General features: G+C 41.4%; 1 protein-coding gene across 1 annotated transcript in view; it reads left to right on the plus strand.

The window, feature by feature from the left end:
- The first annotated feature begins 23935 nt into the window (after positions 1 to 23935).
- The window catches only part of IVNS1ABP (influenza virus NS1A binding protein), a 21741-nt gene continuing 21601 nt past the window's right edge, over positions 23936 to 24075 (plus strand). Inside the window, exon 1 of the mRNA XM_010853077.1 lies at positions 23936 to 23957. The gene's annotated coding sequence lies outside the window, so the exon portion shown is untranslated. The remainder of the gene's footprint in view (positions 23958 to 24075) is intronic.

Genomic DNA, 24075 nt, shown 5'->3' on the forward strand with positions numbered 1-24075 from the left:
TGTCCTAGAGAAGGTCATCTGGAATGCAGGAGGCAGGCTTGACATCACCCAGCCCCTCGCTGCCCGCACTGTCTTCATGCGGGCCATCTCCCTCTGGAGATGAACCTCTTTCAAGGAGTGCCTTTACGTTGAGAAGCTGTTTTCTCACCAGCAACAAATGATTTCATTATCATCTATGAAAGTGAGAAAAGTGGTTGTGTGATCAAGGGTAACTCCTACAAAACATTTTATAAATTCAAATGACAACAGGATTTTTCTTTGACAGTTTTATCCTAACGTGTTGACAATTTCAGGGTCAGGCAGTTTTCTCTAGGCAGAAAATGGAGTTGGTGGGGCAGAGGTATGAAAAATAACACACTCACATACAGAGAAGATATGCAACACACAAAGTCGAAAGTATCTACTACTATCTGACCCTTTATGGAAAAAATTTGCCGACTCCTGCTATAGAGCCTGAACACTAAACTTTAAGAATCTCTGCCTTAAGGATTTCAAATTAGAAGCAACTAAATGAAAACCCTGATTTCTGAACAACTAATGATGTAACCATGTTCTTTAGCCATGTTTCTAGGATATTGAATATAAAAGGACATTTTCTTTATTGCATCTATTTGCTTGAATTATTTGTATTTATAGAATAAATCATCTTCCCTGGTGGCTCTGTGGTAAAGAATCCATCTGCCCATGCAGAAGACACAGGTTTGATCCCTGGGTCAGAAAGATCCCCTGGAGGAGGAAATGGCAACCCAATCCAGTATTCTTGCCTGGAAAATCCCATGGACAGAGGAGCCCAGCAGAATACAGTCCACGGAGTTGCAGAAGAGTCAGACACAGCTTAACAACTAAACAACAATATAGATTAAATCATTCAGAATTAAATGACTGGTTTACTGGGTGACACTGAATTGCCATTCAATTAGAAGCATGTATCATTTGTTCTATCACTGGAGTTGGAACTCAGAACAGAAAGGGGAACTTTCCTGAAGCCAGCAGTCCTTGGGGTCATACAAACATGAGAATTACCATCCAGCAATAATAACACCTCCAAGGCAGAAAAACACCAACTTTTTCCATGCTTTTGGCATCAAAGTCATTTTTGTAGAGAAACCTGAACAGAACCTATGTGGGCTGTTCATTGTCTGTCTCCTACCCCGCATGACTATCCAGACATCTCTCTGCAGAAGTATTGACATGGTTGGTCAAGTCTGCCTGAGTCTGCTGAGTATGTAATCAGTAAGGAAGCACATTCTACCTTCTATTAATAAAACCTGGGATGGAAAGTCTGAATCTTGAATATAGCTGGTCCTAAAGGTTTTCAATCAGGTACTGTGCGCCAACCTTCTATCTGATTATGATGAAAGCAAAAAGGCGGACTGTGTGCAGCAAAGTCACTACTCTGAAACCAACAAAATTCTTTTCCCACAATGCTCCCACATAACAGGCCCCTCCAATTTTTTAGTGTTTGCAAACAATGTAAGCCTAACATTTGTTCCAGTAAACAAGTGAATACAATGGTCATTTTTCTTGTATAGAATGGTAATGTCAGGGTTATAAACTTGATGAATACAAACAAAATCAATTTTAAAGCAATACACATTATTCCTTCTCCATTGCTATCACTTTTGAAGTGATTCAAAAATCACTTTTTGAATCTCTATTGTGCTCCAGGTAATACGGTTGGTACACTGATGAACAGAATGTGCATCTTCTCCTGTAAGACAATGGGGTGTGAATGTGGATATACAGGATGTATGGGATTTCCTGGTGGCTCAGACAGTAAAGACTCTTCCTACAATGTAGGAGACCTGGGGTTGGATCCCTGGGTTGGGAAGATCCCCTGGAGAAGGGAATGGAAACCCTCTCTAATATTCTTGCCTGGAGAATGGACAGAGGAGCCTGGTGGGCTACAGTCCATGGGGTCACAAAGAGCCAGACACAACTGAGTGACAAACACTTTCACTTTTTCATTTAGTCAGCAAATAAATGTGTTGAGCACCTACCAAGCACTATTGTAGATGCTGGGAACTTAGTTGTGAAAAAATTCCCTATCACCAAAAGTCTTACCTCCTAGTGGAAAGATATAGATAATAAGGAAAATAAATATGCAAAATAAATTAATATAAAGCAGGGAAGAGCACATGATGAGGCTGGGTGCTGAGATCTGAAGCAGTCAGCACTGACAGATGGAAAGAATTTTTAAAAGATTTCATTTTAAATCATTCCATCATATGCCACAGTCAGTACTAATAGAATTTTTAAAAGATTTCATGATGTCATTCCATCATATGTTACAGTCATCCCATGTAATATTTGGAGGCAAAATGTACCAAATATTTGGGGACGAACCTAGACTAAGAATTCCTTCCGTTTGTCTGGAATTCACATTTAACTTGGCACTCTGTATTTTATCTGGCCATTCTAATTTGTATTCAAGCACCCTGAGAACAGAGGTAGATACACCAGTTAGGATACAATGACAACAATCCAAGAGGCAAGAGGTGAGGTAGCCCGAAAATCAGTGTTTCACAAAGGATTCTTTGCTTGATTAGTATGTGTGCTCGGTCACTAAGTTGTGTCCAACTCTTTTGCGACCCCATGGACCACCAGGTTCCTCTGTCCATGGGATTTCCCAGGCAGGAATACTGGACTGGGTTGCCATTTCCTCCTCCAGGGGATCTTCTGGACCCAGAAATCAAATCTGGGTCTCCTGTATCTCCTGCATTGGCAGGTGGATTATAAATGCAATTTTTAAACTGTAAAATTAAATCAATTAATTTGAATTAATTAGAAGCTTTAACGATTTCCTATAGAGGTACTCCTGCCTCAGGGTCAGGATATGTACCTGTGTGCTCTAATTCATGAGGGTCCCACCTTCTGCTGTGACTCGGCTAGGTGCTGCAGGATTTCATAGAACACTTACCCCTAGAGAGGGAGTTAAGAGCTAACACCCAGCTGTGCCATGTATGCGCTCAGCTGCTCAGTGTCCAACTCTTAGCAACCCAATGTACTGTAGTCTGCCAGGCTCCTCAGTTTATGGGATTTCCCAGGCAATAATACTGGAGTGGGTTGCCTTTTCCTTCTCCAGGGGACCTTCCCAACCTAAGGATCGAGCCCACATCTCCCGGCAGATTCCTTAACGCTGAGCCAGGCTGTCCTAAAGGGACGTAATTGTGGGAAGAAAGCTCTATGTGCATCTTCGCTTCAATAGAACATGTTTACTGTGTTGAACTTGACATGAAAATGAAAACTGAAAGTCCCTATTGCTGATTTCTTTCAGGAAGTGTTTTTTAAACCACACACATTTTCCATATAGACTCATGATTTGGCTTTTAAAAATAAACCAATGAAAACAAAATAAAAATAAATCCAACACTTCGAAACTATTTCAAAACACAAAATATTTTCTTCTTTCAGGGCACCTGTCTGCCTCATCCATTATACACTATAAACTGAATTCCATGGCTTTGATCTGTCTTCAGCAAACACTGAAGACCCCATTGTCCACAGGCTCTGACTTCCGGGAGGGGTCCTGGGAGAGGAAGGAGCAAGCAGTTGCATACACACATACACACTCTCAAAGTGGATTGGCAGACTCCACGCTGAAAGCTGCTTGGTGTTTTGCAGGCCCAAGTTCCATGATGAGATACATCTATAATGGCAAAGAAAATTTTTTAAACCTGTAAAGAGGTATGTAACAGAAATATGACTAAAGAAATGTGAGTGACAGCCACCATTTTACTATGGACATTTTCAACACCCAGATTTGCATGTAACTTTAGTGAGGGTAGTAACCTTTGTCTGTACTCTGTTTGCCAGTGGGGTTCACAAAAAGGGGTCAAGATGAAGAATCGACAGCAGCGAATCATTATGTTCAAGGGGATGTTGAAATCTTTCAATGCTTTAAATTTCTGAGCTTGCTCAAGAGTAGCTCAGTAACCAAAGGCAGACATTTCAGTTCTTTTATTCACTCAACAAATGTCTGTTGAGGACCAGTAAATTGCCTGGCACCATGCTGGGCTCTGTGCTTCAAGAACAGAAAAGCCATTCATATGTAAACTGGAAGAACCAGGGTAGAAGTCTGTGCTTTAAACAGGTGACCCTGGACTTCCCTGGTGGTCCAATAGTTAAGACTTCTGTGCTTCCAGCACAGGGGATGTGGGTTTGATCCCTGGTCCGGGAACTAAAATCCAATGTGCTGCTCAGTGTGGCCAAAAAAACTAAAAAGAAAAAAAGCGGTGGCTATCTTGAAAGAAAGTTAGTGTGCCAAAAGCTACTGATTGTACACTTTAAAATGGTTATGCCTATGTGAGTTATATCTCAATTTTTGGTTAGAAAAAAAATAAACAAGAATTTTAAAAGGGGGAAACTAGACTATAATTAGGTACTATTGCTTTTGTATCCAACAGGATAGAGGCAGTAAAACTAATCATTGTTAATTAACAAAAAACTATAAATTGTCAAGTTAGCCTGAGACATCAAAAATAAGCTATACTTCTACATAACTATATTGTTAAAAAATTCAAAGACAAAAATGAGTGTCTTTAATTTCAAAGTAAAAACAGATTTCTTACGGCCAAAGTTAAACAAATAAAATAACTGATAAAAGAGAAAATAAAAGCAAAAAGTAGGGAGAGTCTGAAAGGTTTTTCTGAAACATGATCCAAAAGGATACATGCACTCAAACATTCACCGCAGCACTGTTTACAACAGCCGAGACACAGAAGCAACCTACATGCCCGGCGACAGGCAAATGGAAAGGAAGATGCGGTACATATACACAACAGGCTATTACTCAGCCATTAAAAAGAATGAAGTAATGCCATTTGCAGCAACATGGATGGACCTCTCGAGGTGTGGTACTGAGTGAAGTCAGGCAGAGGAGAAATATCGTATGACATCCCTTATATGCGGAATCTAAAAAGAAATGATACAAACAAACTTACAAAACAGAAAAGACTCGCAGATTTGGAAAACAAACTTATGGTTGCTGTGGGGTAGGGGAAGCGACAGTTAGGGAGTTTGGGATGGACATGTACACAGTGTGATATTTAAAATGGATAACCAACAAGGACCTATTGTATAGTACATGGAACTCTGCTCAATGTTATGTGCCACCTGGATGGGAGGGGGGTTTAGTGGAGAATGGATACACGTATGCGTGGCTGAGTCCCTTCCCTGTTCACCTAAACCTACCACAACATTGTTAATTGACTATACCCCAATACAAAATAAAAAATTTAAAGTCTGGGGGGGGAAAGAGCTTCTTCTGGATTCTTGGCCAGTTATTTTTAAAGGGAAATTATTTTTATAATATTTAGGAGTAATTTGGAGATAGTTTATCTTTTTTTTCCAATAAAAACTAAGAGCTGTTGAATCTTTTATATTACTACTTGGTAAATTTCAAAAAGACCTTAGAAACCTGTTCTATGGATTAACAAGTCATTTTTTTATGAATTATAATATCTAATTAATACATTTTCTTCTCCAGAGGATCTTCCTGACCCAGGGATCAAACTCATGTCTTTTGTGTCTCCTGCACTGGCAGGAGGGCTCTTTACCAGCCCATATTATTATGTAGAATTCTCTAAGTAAATCAGACTGCTTCAAAAGGTTACCTAAAGCCCTACTGAAGTGTTAAAATTTATTCTTGACCCTCTTTAAAGACAGTAAAGAAGACTTTATTCAAGGAGGGCTACTACTAAAAAATTAAAGTTTTTTTTTTTTTTTAAGTAGGGAAGAGAGATGGGCTCGAATCACAAGGAAAAGCTAAGGAACAGAGTGGGGGTGGGGTTGGGGGTGGGGGAGGATTGGTGAATGAAAAAGTACTAAGAGCAAACATAATGGGTTCTGGCTAAACAGGATTCTTGCTGAAGGCAAAACCAGGTGACCAGACATTACCTGGGGGCTGGTGGAATATGAGGACTTTGATCAGAAATAGTCTACAGAGGTCGAGGATTCCTTTTTAATCCTTCCCTTAATTCAAATACTCAGCTGACCAAGTCTCGTTTAATAAGAATGACTTCAGGGCAGTTGGGGGAGGAAGGAAGCACTAAGAGAAGCTCAGTCTGGTTCCTGAGTCTTTTGCTACGTGACTTTGGATGGCACAATTAATTACCCATGGCAAGGTTTTCAGGAAGATAAACTTTGGTAACTAAGTTGACTGGTACATTGCAAACAGTCAACAAACTTGCAGTACTCAGTTTAGAAGAGCAACCAGATTTTCCAGTTGGGGTGAATATGGGGAGTTAAGGCAGTGGTCTTCAACCAGGGTGCCCATCACGTAATTGTGTGTGTGTGTACATATCTGTACACGTATAAAGACTTTAGAGGGGTTCCTAGACAGGGATTGTTCGAACAGAATCAGTGTTCAAATCCTGAGCTCCCATGTGTCCTCTTATAACCCCGGTTTACTGAAGAGAACGCTGCAGCGGCCTGGCCCTTGGTTGTCGGTTGTTTTCCCACATTCTCTTTCCCAACCAGAGACCCTTCAACCACTTTACAAAAGAAATTGAAAGCAAAGCCTCACTGGGCATATAACCTTGGTGTGTCTGCTCCAGGGGTAAACACCTGTGGTCCACAGATTTCTGGAGAGACAGAACAAAGGGAAGAAAGACACTAGAAGGCTCCAAGCCTTCTCTCTCGACTTAACCTCAACTTGAATTAAGGAGTCACATTGCACAGACATGCATCTAAGCACACTTAATTGCAATGTGCTAAGTTGCTTCAGTCATGTCCAACTCTTTGCGACCCCATGGGATTTTCCAGGCAAGAGTACTGGAGTGGGTTGCCATTTCCTTCTCCAGGGGATCTTCCTAACCCAGGGATTGAACCCACATCTCTTATGTTTCCTGTCTTGGCAAGGAGGTTCCTTACCACTAGTGCCACCTGGGACGCACCTTCATTGCAACAAAAAATAAAAATGAAGTCAGCCTTCTCTTGACAAAAAAAGTCAGGCTACTTTGGTCAGATATTTTGTTCTCTCACCTTATAATGAACAATATCTGACCAAAGTAGCCTGATTTTGTATGAGAGTTTGAACATTCTTTAGCATTGCCTTTCTTTGGGACTGGAATGAAAATTATCTTTTGCAGTCCTGTGGCTACTGCTGAGTTTTCCAAAGAGTCGGACATGACTTAGCGACTGAACAACAACAATCACAAAAGAAGTGCTATGCCAATCTATGTGCAAGTGTGTGCTCACTCACTCAGTCGTGTCCAACTCTGCGACCCTGTGGACTGTAGCCCACCAGGCTCCTCTGTCCATGGAATCTTCCAGGCAAGAATACTGGAGTGGGTTGCCATTCCTTTCTCCAGGGGATCTTCCCAACCCAGGGATCGAACCCAAGTCATTGGCAGGAAGATTTTTACCACTGAGCCACCTGGGAAGCCTATGCCAGTCTATACACAACCCTGTACACAAGTCTTCCTAAGGAAAAAGGTGACTTTGAATGCAATTGGATTGTTTACAGCCTGATTCTCAGAAATGTCTATCTATTCCTAGGGAAAGGACACCTGCAGTAGCGCCAGTAAATAGTCACCTGGGGCCACATGATCCAGACCTCTGTGGGCAGTGTTGTAAAGTGGACTATGATACAGTGCGGAATGAGGTACCAACTCATGATGATACCCATCTCAAGAGCCACAGGCACTGGCAATATCTGAAACCATAATGTAGCCAGAGAGATCACAGAAGTTCCAAATCACTTGTTTGACAAACCTTGGAGGTTTCCTGCAGCCGCTGGGAGGGGTGGGGTGGTGGGGGTTCCCTCTATTCCATCCAGTTTGTGGGGTCATCTCACTGCTGATCTCATGATGGGATTGGCTGTTTTGTGGAGAAAGCAGGGAATTCTTTAGATAAATTATCTAGAATTTATGAAATATGAAAATTGCTTTCTTCACTGTCTCCACCTCCAGGCTTCTTCTCATCCCAATTGAGAATATGAGGACACTGAGACCCAGGGAAACTGAATCATCAGAGTTCTGCGGCAGTGCCTGTTCACGATGGGAATGGCACAGAGAAATTTCCATTTCTGACTTTGTCTAATCTGTACTCTGTTTTCCTAATTTCAAGTCCAGAATTTAAGCCACAGGCTAGACACTATTGGAAATAAACTGTCTCAAAAGGGCATAACTTTCTTTATATTTTCCTCAAGTTGTTCTTGATGTCATTTGGCTAAGAAACAAAATCGGCAGGGATTTGGGCAGGAAGCCGGGTGTGAAGTTGCAAGTGGCCCTGACTCACGGGGTGCGTCACTCTACTTGGGCGGCAGCTTGTCCGCCAACAGGCCGAGGGCCCCCCACCATGGGAGACTGGGCCAGGATTTGCCGGGACTGCACAATCAACAAGGACATACTACTGTTTTCCCTATCTATTCCCAGGGAAGTCTCCTTCCTTTTGACAGTGTTGTCCATTGCAGGGACTCTGGGATCCCTATGGAAAACAGAGGCCTCATTTGCTAAAGGAAAGAAAGTTCTTTATATTGAGAATTTTGTGACGGATTTAGTCTTGCTTGGCAAAAGATAATAATGAATATGAACTCAATGTACTCACAGAAAAGACTAATCACGTAGGCTCCAACAGAAATTCTCATATTGACACTATACTAAATTTGAGTCCTTACACTTTATGTGCTGAAAGAGATTTGAACTTCCTTGTCAAGGACTCCTTTCTACGGGGGTCCATTGTTGTACTGCATTTCCACAAAGTTCTCTTTTCTAACCTAGGTCGAGTACATTTTGAGTGACCTGACAAGATCTTCTAAATCATTTTTAAATAACCTAAATGTCTCAAATAGTTGTTTCTTACCCAATCCACCTCACCAGAACACTTTATGACTTACATACCTCTGTCATGCGAGTGTATGTTCCTCGGTTCTTTGTCTCATCACAACAAAGATTTGGAGCGACGGACATTAAAGCCCTCGGCGCGTCACAGGTCTTGGGTCTTGGACAAACCGTGCTACAGCTCTTAGGCAAATCAGTGTTACAGCTCCATTTTTATTTAGAAGATAGCAGGAGAGTGAGAGTGATAGAGAGAGAGAGACAGAGACAGAGACAGAGACAGAGAGAGAGAGAAAGGAGCGCACGCACACGGGAGAAAGAGTCCATGAGAAAGTGCTTTGGCTCCTCCTTTTATGTTTTTTTTCCTTCACCTGGGCCTGCCCTATGCAAATTGGGCTTAGCCAGGAGTGCTGTTTGTTCTGTTTGTTCTGCCTGAAGTCTTCACTGTGGTCCTCAGACCTTCCTTGTCTTTTAGCCACCGCCATTTTGGACTTCTTTTCTGTATTCTACCTACCTAACACCTCCAAGTATGACTTCAAAGGGGAATGGCAACTGCAAGGATGGGGAGCCTCACTCTCTCTTTCCCCACACAAGGCATATACTGCTCATCAGTCACCATGTTTATCCAACTACATGGAGACTCTCAACTCTTCAGAACCTAACACTTCAAACAACACTGCAACTAATTGGAATTGACATCTAAGTTAAAGTCTATTTGCAATTCAAGGGTTAGATTAAATCACTAGAATATCTATTTTTCAGACGTATTTTTGAATATCCCTAATCTCATGCCTGCCAACCTAATGTCACATTCCCAATGGAAACGTTCTGTTGTTGTTGTTATTTAGTCACTAAGTCATGTCCAATTCCTTTGCAATCCCTCAGACTAGAGCCCACAAGGCTCCTCCCAGGCAAGAAAACTGGAGTGGGTTGCCTTTTCCTTCTACAGAGAATCTTCTCGACTCAGGGAACGAACTCGTGTCTCCTGCATTGCAGGTGGATTCTTTTACCACTGAGCCACCAGGGAAGCCCATCATTCTGTAGATGACTCCAAAATTCCATCTCTCTTTGTTTAAACTGCACATTAGAATTCTAACTCCCTTTCTGAGTTTTAAATTATCAGAGAATATCTTCATATAGAGGAATAAGGGACAGCTTATCCCCTATCTTCTTTTAATTATTTGAAATGAGTATATTTTTGGTTTCCTGAATTGTCTAAGTTGGCCCTTAGGATTCTAGTTATGTTCATATTTTATCCAATTATATCATAAAATAAGGAATCTAAAAAGTAGTCATTGACTAGTTATTATTCAATTTTGACAGACTTGCTTGACAACTGTAAGATCACTCATTTGTAATGGATAAACACTCTGGAAAAGTAATTCCAGGTCTTAAACACTTTTTAAGATTTCAGAACCTCAGGGGAAAATCTTAGTAACAGAATCAAATGTATCTGGTTCAGTATTTTACCAAGTGTGCTCTTTGGAAGAGAAGATCATAGAGGTCCTGTGATCAATAAAGTTTGGAAACCCTGAATCCAAGTCCCAGTCAAAGACACAAGGCATAGCATGTTAAAGGCTGTAAAAGTCCCACAGTAATTAGATAGGCCTCTTCAAGTGTGACCAAGCCAAACTTTCGGAAAGCACTAAAATTCTGTTTTCTGTTCATGAAACATCTATCAGCAACTCTTCTAAAGAACATATTTTAGGAAATCTCAGCATATCTAACATCTTGCCTCAACCAGACACATTTTAAAATGTAGAGAATTCAGTGGTTAAGACTCTGCTTCCACTGCCAGGGGCACAGGTTCCCACCCTGGTTGGGGAACTAAGATCCCACATGCTGTGCAGTGTGGCCAAAAACATATACATAAAAAATGTAAAAACTAAAAAATAAAATGTGAAAGATGACCATGCTTTATAAAAGATCTTCAGGTCTTCACAACATCTGTCTAATCATCTACAGGGTCAAGTTCTCTGTCTGATCGAACTCTTTCTAGTGAGGATTCAATCCTTTCATCTCAGCTTTTCCCCTCTTATTCTCTCTCTTGTAGGTATGGGGAGCTCATTAGCTTTCTCCTTAGGAAAACCCTCCACAAAGCCTTTTAAAATGCAAACATGGTAATGTTCCTCCCTAGATTAACATCCCTTGGCCACTCCCCAGGGCCTTTAAGACAATTCCAAACCCTAAAGAATAACAAGACATCCACCTTTGTTTCATTGTTCAGGCCTCTCCCATCTTACACACCCTCCATCATAACCTACCTGGGAATCCTCAGACACACTTTAGTTTGCGTGTGTTTTCTAAAACACCCTTCCCTAGCCACCAGGTAAACTCATACTCAGGCTTCAAGTCTCAGGTCAAACTACATCTCATGAGGTTTCTCTGGTCACTGCCTTCACCGGCTCACCTGCTCTTATTCCAGAGTCCCACAGGAACTCCCTCATTCCCTCACCATCATCACAGATGACTATCGTCATCTATTTCATGATCTGTCTAACTTGCAACCTAGATAGCATATTCAAAAGCAGAGACATTACTTTGCCAACAAAGGTCTGTCTAGGCAAGGCTATGGTTTTTCCAGTGGTCATGTATGGATGTGAGAGTTGGACTGTAAAGAAAGCTGAGTGCCAAAGAATTGATGCTTTTGAACTGTGGTGTTGGAGAAGACTCTTGAGAGTCCCTTTGACTGCAAGGAGATCCAACCAGTCCATCCTAAAGGAGATCAGCTCTGGGTGTTCTTTGGAAGGAATGATGCAAAGCTGAAACTCCAGTACTTTGGCCACCTCATGCAAAGAGTTGACTCACTGGAAAAGACTCTGATGCTGGGAGGGATTGGGGGCAGGAGGAGAAGGGGACGACAGAGGATGAGATGGCTGGAGGGCATCACCGACTCAATGGACGTGAGTCTGAGTGAACTCCGGGAGCTGGTGATGGACAGGGAGGCCTGGCGTGCTGCAATTCATGGGGTCGCAAAGAGTTGGACACGACTGATCGACTGAACTGAACTGAACTTGTAGGATGAAAACTCACCATAGCGTCTGGTATGTAGAAAACTTGTAATAAACATTTGTGTAATGAATTAATTTATAAACAAGCAGACATAAGAATTTGAGATCAGCTTTTCTTTTACAGTAAAAAGGTACTGGGTCTTATTTTACCAATCCTACCCCCTAGTATTTTCCTTTTTTTTTCTTTTTTAGGAATCTATTGTTTCCACATCCCTATCAGAAGAAGGAAGCATAACCAAACCCTGTATAGTAGTTTATGTTATCTGGAGCTCAAAGTTCTTTCTTTTGGGTGAATCTACGATAAATTTGATTTCAAATTCCCTCTAAATTTTTGGTATTTCTTCTCATAAACATTTTATTTTCATACCAAGAACAGGAAATTAAAGTTAGAACTTTGGTGGGTGTATAAAATCACACCCTGATTTTCTCACACTCTGAATAATTTCAGATTTCTTTCAGAAAATTAATTCTCCCAACAGTAGCACTGCTAAAACTTCTCAAAGATGTAAACCACATTGACTGTGTTATATATTACTTTATAAGTCTCTTTATTAGAGGAATATGTCTCTGGCACTAGGGAGAATGAATGAATGTTAAAGGACTTTAGGTTCCTTAATGGATTTTAGTACCTTTGGAGTTAGGTATATAACTCATTGTTGTTTAGATACTAAGTTGTGTCCAACTCTTTTGTGACTCCATGGTCTGTAGCTTCTCCACCCATGGGATTTCGCAGGCAAGAATACTGAAGTGGGTTGACATTTCCTTTTTTAGGGGATCTTCCTGACCCAGGGATAGAACCTACATCTCCTGCATTACAGGTGGATTCTTTACCATTGAGCCCCCAGGGAAGCCCTCATATAACATTTGAATACAAAAGATTAATAACTTAAAGATGTTTGAATACTTCACCTAAAGACTAACTAATGCAAATGATAATTACAAAGAATACGAGCCTACTATGTTGTATTATTATGGAAAATCAATAAGATTTTCTTCAGCCATATGTAGAGCAATAGCATTCAGAATTGCAAACACAACTATGCATCCAAACATAACATTACTGGATTTGTCAAAATAGTTACTGACAATATTTCTTCTATTGTGCTCAGAGGCCAGGAGAATCCCAGAGTGGGACCTTAATAAATCCTTTCAATTATCAGTAGTCCCTGTGAAAAGGAAAAGTGCAGCTTGAGAAAATATGCCAGGAGTGTAGCGACTCTGATGACAACACACAGGCAGCAGTTTAAGGCAAGAGATGGCATGGTGACAGCCAGGACTGCTGGGTGGCAAGTGATGAAAAGCCAAGTCACCTGGCTTAAGAGGAAAAAAAGGAAAATAACTGACTCATATAAAAAGTCCAGGCAGGGCTGGATCCAGGGGCAATCTCACTGTATAACCAGTTTTAATTGCTTCCAAAATGTGCAAACACCTAGGTTCCTATTTCCAAAAAATCGAACATCCTGAATCCATGGAGGCATCTACTCATATCACAATGATTACCTCAAATTCAAACGTTCTCTTTGTGGCAATCACTACACATTAGATTGTGAGAAGGTTTTAGTTAACAGTACATTGAATGAAGTTTTACTTTTCATCTCTGTACTTGAGCTGAAGCCCCAAAGCTGAGAATAATGAGACAACTGCCGCTGCATTCTAAAGAGAGTGCCTGCCACATCCATGCAGACTCAGTAAAAAAAGACAGATCGATCCAGTATCTAGGGAACTCTCACTTCCAGCTTCTAAATGACAAGACCAAATTGTGAAAGTTGGTTGAAGAAAGTCAAGGAGAACAGAAATTCAAAGGAGACAGTGTTCTGGCTTTTCTTCCTCCTCTTCTCATACTCAGAGACAGGTACTCGATCTCCTGCCCTGCCTCATAAAGATGGGAGGTGTCTGCAGGAGAAGAGACAGGCACCTCACTTCCCAGTGGAAGTGGAATTTATCAGATGGTGAGATGAGAAATGCAAAGCAGAGTAGGGAAGTGATAGGTGTGGGATAGAGGAGTCAGGGCCGCCTCACTGATAAGCAGACATTTGAGAAAAGGCCTGAGAGTCGTGGAGCAAGCCATGCAGATGGCTGGGGGAAGAGTGAAGCAGAGAAACAGGAAACTCAGAGGCCCTTGGCAGAAACATGTTTAATAGGGATGGAAAGGAGGCCAATGGGCCTGAAGAGGGCACATGGCAGGAAACAAGGACAGAGATTAGAATGGGCTGAGATTACTCTGTACTTAATGGGTAGAGAGTAAAGACAGAGTGATAAAAAGATCACACCTCACGGCTCATGCCCACTGTGGATGCCTGAGCCTTGGATCAGGTCTGGGCTGGGAGTGGGGTAGGCCATGGGAAACTGTGAATTACATGTGAGATTAGATGCAACTGGGTTAGAGAATTAGATGTAAGGTTTTAAGTTAGACTAAACTGTATTGTCTTTTAATACCTGAAAGTAAGCCTTAAATACCCTAAGTGACTAAAAAACTATAGGGACTATCTGAAGTTATTTGTAATGAGAAAATCCATGTTTGAAGGTTATTTCTTTATTTATTTAGCTGCACTGAGTCTTAGTTGTAGCTTGTGGATTTTAGTTCCCCGGCCAGGGATCAAAACCCAGGCCCCCTGCACTGGGAGCACAAAGTCTTAGTCACTGGACCACCAGGAAAATGTTTGAAGGTTAGAGAAAATAAATCCATTCCTTATTTGTACCCCCACGGAGTTTATCTCCATTCAATCAACTGATTACTTTCTTCTTAAAGAACAAAACCTTTATGATTCATCTGTGAACTCATTGTATACAGCAGAATGTTTTACATGTTATTATGCATAAATTCAGTAGACATCTGCAGTGAACCATCAAGTGGGATAATATACCATTTGGAAAAATAAAAATGATGTGGTATTAGATCAATGGTCAGATAAGAGAAAGCTGAGGTGGGGCCTAACCTTTTAAATCATAAAATTCAAAACTTGAGGTTATTTGTAGAGCTTACATGTGGTCTCCTGACCTTTAATCAGAGTCACCTACAAAGGACTTAGTGTGAACTTGTTAGATAGTACCAATAACCAGTCTATGACAAAGAAATGGTGTTTGCTGCTTGCTAGTTTCAAACATGCAGTGCAGGTTCTAGGAAATATAAACAACTGCAGTATTGTAAGATGAAATAAAACCGGACAGAAACAGAATGACAAACCGGAGGAGGGACACTTGTGCAAATGACAGAAATCACTAAACTGGCTTTTTCCACGTCCATGTTTGGCTTAAACAAAATGAAAGTTTGTTATGCTTTCACATAGAGGAGATCTAGAGTTTGGCAGGCCAGATCAAGATGACAGCTCAAAGGTCATCATACCCTAGACTTCCTCTGGCACACTCTTCTGGTCATCCTTAGCCCATCACCTCATGATCCAAAATGGCTACTTAACTTCAACCCATCACATCTGCATCCTAGTTAGCAGGAAAAGGAAAGGCAAAAGGGTACTCTTTTTTCCTTTGAAGAACAATTTTATGACGTTCTCACATAGTATTTCAAGCTTACCATATCTAGCTGCAAGGGAGACTAGGAACTGTGGCCTTTAGTATTGTGTTTCTAAGGAGGAAAAGGAAAACGTACGGACCGCATAGGCAACCAGCCATCTCTGCCTCACCTTGTTTCACTTAGAGACCTGTTCATGAAGTTAAGTTGATGTTGTTTATCAAGAAGAGTTCTTCTATTTCTTAGATCTGCCTGCCAAAGTGGTGTGTTCACAGCTCTACATACTGGTTATATTGCGCTTCTGATTATCCTTAATGGTTAATTTCACTGACACTAAAGACAAAAGTTTAGTTACATAACCTATCAATATCCTCTGTTCACCCTTCTAGATGCATCAACTATTTATTTGTCTCCTATGGAAATTAGTACTAAACTGATTTAGCAAACATGTACTGAAAGGCAGGGTGTGGTGGTAAAAACAGGGGTGGCCTCAGATCAGACTCTCCTGGATTAAACTCCTGGCACCACCATTCAAGTAACATGACTTCAGGCAAGAATCCTAACATCTCTAAATTCCCATTTCCTTATACATAAGATAATGATGATAAATCTTCTTGAGACTTCTGTGAGAAGTAAGTAAAATGAGAAGTGACTGTATGTCCCTATAACACTCAAAACTGCTATTCCAGAATTCCCTCAAGCATCAGCTCTGTGCCTGGAACCATATGTAGCATTGAAAATCCAAACAAGCAAGCAAGAAGCTTGTGATGCAATGGATGAGCTTAAGAAACCCAGAAACAGGCTCCACAGTATAGGAGAGACTTCCTGTAAGTGCAATATTAGAATAATGAGGCCCTCCCTTAAGTGATATCAAAATGGTGGATACATTACCTTCTGGAAAATGAAATGATTCGATCTGTTAAAAATTTGTATGTCTGACTTGCTGTTGACATGTAGGCCATAACAAGTAGGTAAATAAAGTCACACCAAAGGCTTGCAATGGCCCTGCTGATAGATTTTTCGGAAAAGTGACAGACAAGTGGGTTTCCCAGGTGGCTCAGCAGTAAAGAATCCACCTGCAATGCAGGAGACACAGGAAACATGGGTTTGATTCCTGGGTCGGGAAGATCCCCTGGAGGATGGCATGGCAACTCACTCCAGTATCCTTGCCTGGAGAATCCCATGAACAGAGGAGCCTGGAGGGCTGTGGTCCATAGGGTCGCAAAGAATCGGATATGACTGAAGCGACTTAGCATGCACTCACAAAAGAGAATTACCTACAAGCTTTGTGAAGATTACATATTACTTTAGGTTAGAATTTTAAAGCTAAAACAAATTAATCAACACACTACAAAAACTCAGGCAAAAGCCAACTTGTCTTGTACATCTTCACATTTTTAAAGCTCAAGGCAATAACAATGAATGCATATCATTCCCTCCTTTGCTTGTTGCAGTGATGTGTTTTGAGGATCTCTATGTGCCTGGCCTCGGCAGGTAGTGACGATGTGACGATGAACAGGACAGCATCTGTCCTCCCAGAGTGCAACGTGCAGAGGGGATGCAGACGACTGATACTTGCATAGTTGTTGTTCAGTCGCTCAGTCATTTCCAGCTCTTTGAGACCCTATGGACTGTAGCATGCCAGGCTTCCCTGTCCTTTACCATCTCACCGAGTTTGCTCAAACTCATGTCCATTGAGTCAGTGATGCCATCCACCTGGCTCATCCTCTGTCATTACTCATGCAATTAATGTTACAAAGAGGGGAGATGTCCCAGGGCACTATGTGAGCTCATAGGAGGGACTGCAGCCCAGCCCAGGCCCATCCAGGAAAGCTGCATAGCAGAAGTGAGTTCTTCAGTTCAACACCAAAGTTTGGAGGATGAGTAGAAATTAATGATCCCTGGGTCAGGAAGATACCCTGGAGTAGGAAATGGCAACCCACTCTAATATTCTCACCTGGGAAGTCCCATGGACATAGGCGTCTGGGAGTCCACAGTCCTTATGGTCACAGAGTTGGACATGACTTAGAGGCTAAACAACAACAAAAGAGTGCTGCAGTCAGTGCCAGAGTACATCCAAAAGGCATGGTGTTTCATGGAAGGGAGGGGTTCAATGTGGCCGAAAAGCAACATGAGCAGTGAGACTTGCTAAGGCCACATCTTGCGTCACGGCATAGATACATAAAGGGAAGAACCTTGACCCCCATCATTTCAAATCATAGGCTTCTTTTAGCTTTCTAGGAAATGCAGAACAAAAACTTAGGATTCATTTTGTTACGGTGAAGAATAATTTTACAGAAAAAAAATCTGAGAAACAGCTACATAAGGACACTTGCACATGGAAGACAGAGCAGTACTTAGGATGTTTGTTCACACACTTTTCTAAGTGAAAGGAGTTGAGAATCCTACATTCCCTTCTGCACAATGGAGACCTCTTTGAGAAGGAGAAAGGTAATTAGCCAAGGAGATCCACTGTCCTTGTCTGTCATCCGAGGTGCCTTTACCCTCTCTGGCTTGTGATATACCTTCAAAACCGCTTCCTTTCTTATTCCCCGAGTCCTCCATCTCTCCAGCTTCCTCTACCACTTACGTTCACTATGGAAACATCAGTCTGACAGAAAGAAGCACAAGAGGCACCTGTGGTTTAGACACTCATTCACCCAACACTTCAAGGTGGCTGAGGGCAGAGGAACAGCCACCTTAAGTGTCAGTATATAGCTGTTGCTCAGATTTTTTATATAAAATTATTTTTTGCTATAACAAAATTAATCCTGATTTTTTTGCTCCACACTTTCTAGAAAATTAAGAGATGCCTATGGTCTGGGTTGCTAATATGCTTCAAACCACTCACCTCTCAGCCCTACAAGCATCAAAGTACTGAAGGTAGATTAAGAGACAAGTGAATTTTATAAATGATGTGCCAGGGTTCAGAGAAATGGGACAGAAGTCATGTATGTTGGAGTAATTGGAGGAGGCCTTCAAATAAAGAAATAAAGATTTACTCATCACCCTCCACGTACTAAGTATAGAAAATTCTGTAAGGCAAGTATTAATTCCTATTTTGAAGATTAGAAAACAGAGTCGCCGAGAAGACAAGAGATTTTCGTTAAATAATTAAGCAACAAGGCCAAGATTTTGGACCTAGGCCTTCAAGTCCAGTACTCTTTCATTTATACAAGCCTACTTCTTGGAAGTGACAAAGTGCTGATTGGGTCTTGAAGGATTGGTGGGAGTAAGCTATTGAGAGAGAAACTTTGAAGAGAAACGGTATCTCAGAGGCAGGGTGACCTTTTCTTTTTAAACTTTTTATTTTATATTGGAGTTTTGGGCCTCCATGGTGGCTCAAGATGGTAAAGAATCTGCCAGCAATGCCAGAGATCTGGGTTCCATCCCTGGGTTGGGAAGATCCCCTGGAGAAAGGAATAGCAACCCACTGGTGTGCTGCGATTCATGGGGTCGCAAAGAGTCGGACACACCTGAGTGACTGAACCGAACTGAACTGAACCAGTATTCTTGCTTGGAGAATCCCAATGGACAGAGGGGCCTGGCGGGCTACAATCCATGGGGTTGCAAAAGTCAAACAGGACTGAGCTGACTTTCACTTCACTTCATAGCTAATTAACAATGTTGCTATAGTTTCAGGTAGCAGCAGCAACTGGGCCACACATATACATGTATCCATTCTCTCTAAAACTCCCCTCCCATCCAGGCTGCCACATAACATTGAGCAGAGTTCTCTGTGCTATACAGTAGGTCCTTGTTGGTTATCCATTTTAAATACAGCAGTGTGTACATGTCCATCTCAAACTCCCTAACTACCCCTTCCCTCCATCCTTCCCCACTCTGGCAACAGTAAATTCCTTCTCTTAGTTTGTAAGTCTGTTTCTATTCTGTAAATAAGTTCATTTGTATCATGTCTTTTTAGAGTCTGCCTATAAAGGATATAATACAATGTTTCTATTTCTCTGATTTGTGTGTGTCCAACGCTCAGTCATGTCCCACTCTGTGATGCCATGGACTGTAGCCCACCAGGCTACTCTGTCCATGGAATTCTCCAGGCAAGAATACTCTCATTTACTTCACTCAGTATCAGGCATGGTGACCTTTGAGGCCATTGGTGGATTATGTTGCCATCATCTCTTTTCCCTCATATTTTCCTCTATAGCAGGACATTAGAGATGATTGGGAAAGATAACATTTCACTTTATCTGTTCATTCTGTTTGCTAGGGTGCCAATTTTGAAGCATGGCTACGAGGAATTACTCTTGGGGGAGGAATTTTTAGATAACAACTTTATGACTCTTCAGTAATTTAGAAAGCCTAGTTCACAAGAATTTTGTAAAATTCCATCATTTTTTCATTATACTTCACTCTGGTCTCCAGAAGGTAGAAAACATGATAGAAAAGGGTAGAACTGATGTTATATCCTCACTTCTCTATCCTTCCTGGCTTTTTTTTTTTTTTTGTAGAAGCCTCTTAACTTCATGTGTTAAGTGATCAGCTTACACTGGCAACAGCTGGCTGGCTAGTCCAGCTGAAAACTGTGTTGTATGACTTTCAGCCATCAGGTGTCAAGTTTTGGATGCAAACACAACAAAAGATCTTCTGGATCAAACTGTACAGATTTTGCTCTATGTTACCACTTTTTTGTTTATACATTTGATTTTAACATTTGTATTAAAAACTCAGTATAAAGGCTGCTTACTCTACACCTTGCTTATTTTCAGCAATCTCGTTTTTTGTTTTTTTTTTTTAAGATTTTTTGAATGAAGACTTTTAGAAAGCTTGTGAAGTTGCTCAGTCATGTCTGACTCTTTGCGACCCCATGCACTGTAGCCTACCAGGTTCCTCCATCCATGGGATTTTCCAGGCAAGAATACTGGAGTGGGTTGCCATTTCCTTCTCCAGGGGATCTTTCTGACCCAGGGATCAAACCTGGGTCTCCCGCATTGTAGGCAGACCCTTTACCGTCTGAGTCACCAGAGAAGTCTAAAGCTTAGGTTGCACTTTGTAATTTAAGAGTTGAACATACGATTGTTGGCCACACAGTCCAAAGAGGTAAGCAGGCTTAAAGATCATATAATGTCACAGAAAATATGTTTGAATGACATGAGAGGTTTTAATTCCTAAGAAACTGTTGAAAGAGAAAGAAACTATTCAGGGATTCTGGTTGTTGGAACAGGAGGCTAGAGTTGTTCTCAAAATTTTACCAGGGATGACTTCAGAAAACTAGTAAAAGGTCATTAGCAAAACAGCTTGGATAATGTAATGGTCAATAAGGATAATGCAGAGCCAAATTATTTTGATTTTATAATCTCTGGATTATATATATTTCACACACACACACACACGTATATTTCTTGCCTGAAAAATCCCATGAACAGAGGAGCCTGGTAGGCTACAGTCCAAAGGTTCTCAAAGAATGGACATGACTGAGCAACTAAGCATTCTCTAAAACAGAATACTTAAAACAGTTTTTTAGAGAGGCAAGTTCTCAATTTGTTATACACTGAAACACATAATAATTTCCAATGACCTTTTTTAATGGAAGTTTTAAGATTTTCCCTTGTGCTTCTGGTGGCTTTTATGACACTACCATTTTCTTGCTTCTGCTCTTAAGACACCACTAATATACCCTAAAAATATTTTCAAATGCCAAAAGTAAAGAAGAGAAAAAATTTGAGAGGAGAGCAGCATTACTTCAAGGGATGAGAAAAATACATGAAATAGACAAGTCAGTCACTCTGGCTACTGGAAAAACCAGTGGACTGGAGCAGACAAAGCACTGCTTTGCCAAGCCAGAGACTAGCAATAGTTTTCTGTTCAAAACAATTTTGATTAGACAAAGGGCATCTAGAAAATGTAGATAGCTGATCCAAAATAATGTAATATGGAACAGAAATTTTAAAATACAAACAGCTTTCCAATCTAAAATGAATGTTACAGTAAGACTCAGAAATTCAGGCAATTGCTAAGTTGTCATATTTAGTTAGATTAACATCTTATAATTAGCATGGCTAATAAATAAGAGAGGTAACTACTATCTGGAACAAAATGGAGCATGTATATATATTCCAAGAAAAGGATTTTGTATCTGAAGTGCTTCTCAAACTTTCGTGTGGGTAAAAGTAGCTGAGATGCTTGTCAAATGTTGACTTCCAGGCCTCTATCCCAGAGAGTCTGGTTTAGCAGTTTTAGGATATAGCTTCTTGGTGGTGATCAGTCGTGGCCAAATCTCTGTGACCTCAGGGAGTGTAGCCTACCAGGTTCCTCTGTCCATGGAATTTTCCAGGCAATAATACTGGAGTGGGTTGTCATTTCCTCCTCCAGAGGATCTACCTGACCCAGGGACTGAACCTGTATTTTTGTGTCTCCTGCACTGGCAGGTGGATTCTTTACCGCTGTGACCCGGGAGGCCCAGGCTTTATTAACATTTGGAGTGGGATCGTTTTCTTGTTGTGGTGGACTGTCCTGTGCATTGCAGGGTGTTTAGCAGCATTCTGAGTCTGTTGGATATCAGATACCTCTCTCCTGTCCCGTTTCCAGACACTGCCAAATGTCCCCTGGGGGCAAAAAAAAAAAATCATTCCTGGCCTTTGAGAATCACTTGCTTAGGGTAAAGCTTAGGAACCTGCATTTCTAATAAAACATCTAGGTTATTTTGATAAATGTGGTGCATGTGGACCAAATCTGGAGAAACGCTGAACTGAAGTGGTATGAGTTGAATTATGTCCCCTCCAGAATTTGTGTTAAAGACCTAAACTTCAATATCTCAAAGTATGATCTGACTGGGAAATGGTGACTTAGTTAAGATGAGGCCATATCAGGTTAGGGTGGGCCTCTAATCCTTATAAAAAGAGGACATTTGGACATAGAGACAGGCACATGGGGGAAAGGCCATGCAAAGACTGGAGCTCTTTTGCCACAAATCAAGGAATTACCAGAAGCCAGGAGAAGGGCTTGGAACAGATCCTTCTCAGGTGCCTACAGGGGAACTAGGACCCTACAAACACTGTGACTTTAGAAGTACAGACTGTGAGACAATAAATTTCTGTTGCTTAAGCATTCAGCTTGTGGTACTTTGTTATAGAAGCCCTAACAAACTAACACATAAGGAACAAAACACAAGCATAACATTTAAAGCAGGATCAGAGAGGAAAATAGAAAGATTGCAGGTAGGCACCAATTCCTAATTTATTGTTCTCAGTGCATGACATAAAATAGAAGTCAATAGTTTTCCTTTATATTAAACACTGTTAAAATATATCTTGTGTAATTAAAATATTGAGTGAAATCTTATAATTGGTTACTTTACCAGGCTGAAATTGCCCACGGTGTTCCACTGTTAAATTTTCATCTGGTTTATACAGTAATTGGATAGATAGGTTTAAATCTGGAGTTGCCTGGAGGACAAATGGAATGCATAAATTATGTCATTATTCATACAGAAGGTACTACACAAATGTGAAATTCTACATGAGGCAAAAACGCATTGACTGATCATGCTGTAGCTTTAAGAAAGTGTTGACTGTTTCAGGTCACAAAGGCACTGTTTAGAGTACAGCAAGAGGGACCATGTGTACAGCAGGCCACAGAGTCATGTGCCTACTTGAAGTTGGCAGTTCATTCTCTCTGGAAGGATGAAGTCTATGGTATTAAAAGAAGGTAAAAGGTACGTACTCCGTTTCATTTGCAATAAAAGTGAACACTTCTGTCAATTATCTGAAGACAAAAACAAGAGCCCAGTGGCAAATGTCAGTCTTTTTCTCCTCTAGAACCATACTAATAGATATCTTAGGTCCTCGTTTCCACCCACAATTGAATTGGAAACAAAAGTCTCCTTGCTTCAATATTTTACAATAAAAGTTGTAAAGCTTCTATTGCAGATGAAAGGCCCCTACATTTTTCTGCTCCCATAAGCGTACATGAAATAGTTAATGATAAAGAGTAGTAGGAAGTGATGACTGATGACGAAGAGCTCCTAGAAATATCCTCTAAGCTCAGGGATCAGATACAAACAAGGTTAGGCGTAGATGGCTTAAGTGCCCTGGCCAAATCAGGATAAGCTAACACATTAACCTGGAAGCCTTTGCCAAACTCTTAAACAAGTTTACCTCACAAAATCCCCTCACCTTCAATCTAGGAAACTTTCCAGTGTGCCCTTCAGAGTCACATGAAGTTGCTGTCAAGTGTCTTAAGTGTCTCCCTTCCCCTTAACAGGTTCGCCTTCTGGGGGCAAGATGGGGCGGTGGAAATAAGGCTGCTATCTGTTCTCAAGGTTACTCTCTTTCTCCAAGAGGGCAAGTCCAGCAAAGAACTGACTCAGTGTCTCTGAGAGGAGAGCTGCACTCGGACAAAAAAAGATCTCGGGAACGAAAAGCAGATGTAAACAGATTTCCACAGCAACGCTGATACAATACTATGTCTTCCCTGACCTCTCCAATGGTTTTCTCAAAAGTGACTGAATCCTCTCGCCCCTCTTTGTCAGCGAGCTTCTGTTGTTCCTCACAATCACCACGCTCTCTCCCCGTACACCACCACCCACAAAGGTGACGGCAGACTGGCTGCTACAGACTCTTAGGTCCATTGCGGCCAGCTCCGGTCTAGGGCGGTTGCCTGTAAGGACATTTGACGCCGAAAAAACCTAATCTCCCACGTCTCATCTGTCAAGCTATTGTGCCTCCAGGGACTGCAGAACAGGTGAGGGCGCCTGGAGGCAACCAGTTCCCGTACTGTCTGATGGGGCGAAGAGAGGGTGCCGGGGTGAGGGAAAGGAGGGCGGACGGCGCGATAAGGAAGGCAGCGCGGCCGAAGCACC

The sequence above is a fragment of the Bison bison genome, unplaced genomic scaffold (genome assembly GCF_000754665.1).
Source record: "Bison bison bison isolate TAMUID 2011002044 unplaced genomic scaffold, Bison_UMD1.0 scf7180017864322, whole genome shotgun sequence".
NCBI lineage: Eukaryota > Metazoa > Chordata > Mammalia > Artiodactyla > Bovidae > Bison > Bison bison.